A 4,430-nucleotide genomic window follows, 5' to 3' on the forward strand; every position below is an offset into this window, starting at 1 on the left:
CATGTGCTTTTTTTTAAATGAATTCATAGTGTTTAAGATACGTCCTGAAACATAACTGTAAGTCGTCCGTGTAGTCTGCACGACTATTACACGAAGGACAACCTCTCACGCAGCAAAAAAAAAAAAAAAAAAATAAATAAAAAAAAAAAAAAAAAAAAAAAACTACACATGGGCGTGGCGTACATTTTCAAAGGTAACTTATACAAGAACTCGTAAGTTTCTTTCATCGTTGCAACCTCACCATCCTTGGATTGGGGGGGGGGGGGTTTAGAGGAGCCTATAGGTCTATCTGCTGAGTCATCAGCAGCCACTGCCTGGCCCTCCTTGGTCCTAGCTTGGGTAGAGAAGGGGCTTGGGTGCTGATCATATGTATATATGGTCAGTCTCTAGGGCACTGTCCTGCTTGATAAGGCAATGTTACTATCCCTTGCCTCTGCCATTCATGAGTGACCTTTAAACCTTTAAAACTGAATTTTTTGTTTGATTTCAGAATGATTTTATGAGCTTCGGCATTAAGTTATTTTGGGATCAAGAAAGAACTCTAGAAAGAATAACAAACATTCAAATAACTGTAACATGAAGTACGGCATAAAAATAACTCAGACATGAAATAAGAGCACGTACGTAAATTAGCACTAATTAAGCACCAACATACAAATTTAGCTTAAGATACGAGTTTTTGTAGGAAAATCACTCAAAATTTGCGATCAAACTAGGCTTCTTACATATACACTTGCACGTAACTTTATGCACAGAGTACGACATCTCATTCTGCATATAATTTTACCAAACAGCACGATCTTGTATTTGACTTTGGGATGAAATATGACCATGTACGTAACTTTACCATGGAGAAACACGACTTTCTTTACAATTCTAGAACCATGTACGACCTCATACAAATTTTTTAAATCGAGTATATAGACCCACATAATTTAGCATGAGGTAATATCCATTATGCATGTTACAATGTTAATAATCGGAACATTAAAACTTCTGATCATACTATTAATATGAAGTATGACTTTATCAGGAATTCTTGATTTGCATGTCCCTAATGCACCGAACATAAATGTAACAAACACGACATTGCACATTATGATAAAAAGCACCATCGTACCAAAACATAACTTTCACATAGAAAAATGTCATATTTGATTTTGCACTGAACTTTGAAATCTAGTATGATTCAATATGTATTCTGGCAGAAAGTGAGCCCACAGGAGTATATCTAGTCTGATGTACGTCTTCTGATATACAACTTTGCAAATAACTTCACCAAGAACCACACGGAACTTCAGTATCAAATACGACCCTCTACATACCAACTTCATCATGCCAAATGACCATGTACGCAACTAAGTTTAGCATGAAATATGACACTGTATGCTACTAATTTCAGAGGGATATGCGATCCTGCACACTGCTAATTTCAGAGTGAAATATGACCCTGTGCACTACTGATTTAAGAGAGAAATATGACCCTGTATGCTACTAATTTCAGAGAGAAAAGTGACCCTGTATGCTACTAATTCCAGAATGAAATATGACCTATTACGCTACTAATTTCAGAGTGAAATGTGACCCTGTACACTACCATTTCAGAGTGAAATATGACCCTGTGAGCTACTAATTTCAGAGTGAAATACGACCCTGTATACTACTAATTTCAGAGTTAAATAAAACCCTGTGCACTAACAATTTCAGAGTGAAATATGACCCTGCGCACTACTGATTTAAGAGAGAAATATGACCCTGTATGCTACTAATTTCAGAGAGAAAAGTGACCCTGTATGCTACTAATTCCAGAATGAAATATGACCTATTACGCTACTAATTTCAGAGTGAAATGTGACCCTGTACACTACCATTTCAGAGTGAAATATGACCCTGTGAGCTACTAATTTCAGAGTGAAATACGACCCTGTATACTACTAATTTCAGAGTTAAATAAAACCCTGTGCACTAACAATTTCAGAGTGAAATATGACCCTGAGCACTATTGATTTAAGAGAGAAATATGACCCTGTATACTACTAATTTCAGAGAGAAAAATGACCCCGTATGCTACTAATTTCAGAGGGAAATGCGATCCTGCACACTGCTAATTTCAGAGTGAAATATGACCCTGTGCACTACTGATTTAAGAGAGAAATATGACCCTGTATGCTACTAATTTCAGAGAGAAAAGTGACCCTGTATGCTACTAATTCCAGAATGAAATATGACCTATTACGCTACTAATTTCAGAGTGAAATGTGACCCTGTACACTACCATTTCAGAGTGAAATATGACCCTGTGAGCTACTAATTTCAGAGTGAAATACGACCCTGTATACTACTAATTTCAGAGTTAAATAAAACCCTGTGCACTAACAATTTCAGAGTGAAATATGACCCTGAGCACTATTGATTTAAGAGAGAAATATGACCCTGTATACTACTAATTTCAGAGAGAAAAATGACCCCGTATGCTACTAATTTCAGAGGGAAATGCGATCCTGCACACTGCTAATTTCAGAGTGAAATATGACCCTGTGCACTACTGATTTAAGAGAGAAATATGACCCTGTATGCTACTAATTTCAGAGAGAAAAGTGACCCTGTATGCTACTAATTCCAGAATGAAATATGACCTATTACGCTACTAATTTCAGAGTGAAATGTGACCCTGTACACTACCATTTCAGAGTGAAATATGACCCTGTGAGCTACTAATTTCAGAGTGAAATACGACCCTGTATACTACTAATTTCAGAGTTAAATAAAACCCTGTGCACTAACAATTTCAGAGTGAAATATGACCCTGAGCACTATTGATTTAAGAGAGAAATATGACCCTGTATACTACTAATTTCAGAGAGAAAAATGACCCCGTATGCTACTAATTTCAGAGGGAAATGCGATCCTGCACACTGCTAATTTCAGAGTGAAATATGACCCTGTGCACTACTGATTTAAGAGAGAAATATGACCCTGTATGCTACTAATTTCAGAGAGAAAAGTGACCCTGTATGCTACTAATTCCAGAATGAAATATGACCTATTACGCTACTAATTTCAGAGTGAAATGTGACCCTGTACACTACCATTTCAGAGTGAAATATGACCCTGTGAGCTACTAATTTCAGAGTGAAATACGACCCTGTATACTACTAATTTCAGAGTTAAATAAAACCCTGTGCACTAACAATTTCAGAGTGAAATATGACCCTGAGCACTATTGATTTAAGAGAGAAATATGACCCTGTATACTACTAATTTCAGAGAGAAAAATGACCCCGTATGCTACTAATTTCAGAGTGAAATATGACCTATTACGCTACTAATTTCAGAGTGAAATATGACGCTGTACACTATCATTTCAGAGTGAAATATGACCCTGTGCCCTAACAATTTCAGAGTGAAATATGACCCATTAAGCTACTAATTTCAGAGTGAGATATGACCCTGTATACTACTGATTTAAGAGAGAAATATGATCCTGTATACTACAGATTTAAGAGGGAAATATGACCCTGTATACTACTAATTTCAGAGAGAAATATGACCCTGTACACTACTAATTTCAGAGAGAAACATGACCCTGTATGCTACTAATTTCAGAGTGAAATATGACCTATTACGCTACTAATTTCATAGTGGAATGTGACCCTGTGCACTAATAATTTCAGAGTGAAATGTGGCCCATCACGTTACGAATATCAGAGTGAAATATGACCCTATGCACTAATAATTTCAGTGAAATACGACCCTTTATGCTACTAATTTCAGAGGGAAATATGACCCTTTATGCTAGTAATTTCAAAGTGAAATATGACCCTGTACTTAACTAACTTTAGTATGAAATAAGATCCAAAATATTTAAATAGTTTCAACATGAAATGTGACCATGTACGTATCCAACTTATGCATGATTTGTGACCCTACTCAGAATTTCAGCACGAAATACGACCTTGCTCGTGACTGGCATGAAACATGACCTTGAAGGTATTTTTGCCATGAAACACGACCCTCCCCGTAACTTTACCAAAAACACGACCCTGCACGTAATTTTACCGTGAAACACGACCCTACTCGTAACTTTGCCATGAAGCACGACCCTGCACGTAATATTGCCATGAAATACGATTCTGTACAAACCTTTACCAAGAAACATGACCCTGAACGTAACTTTACCATGGAAAACGAACATGCACGTAACTTTGCTATGAAACACGACCCTGCACGTAACTTTGTCATGAAACATGACCCTGTACATAACTTTGCCATGGAACACGACCCTGCACATAACTTTGGCATGAAACACGACTCTGCACGTGACTTTATCATAAAACACGACCTTGCACGTAACTTTGTCATGAAACAGGACCCTGTACATAACTTTGCCATGAAACATGATTCCACATGCAAAGCAGAAATTCAGTATG

Source organism: Palaemon carinicauda, chromosome 38 (assembly GCF_036898095.1).
Source record: "Palaemon carinicauda isolate YSFRI2023 chromosome 38, ASM3689809v2, whole genome shotgun sequence".
NCBI classification, from domain to species: Eukaryota; Metazoa; Arthropoda; class Malacostraca; order Decapoda; family Palaemonidae; genus Palaemon; species Palaemon carinicauda.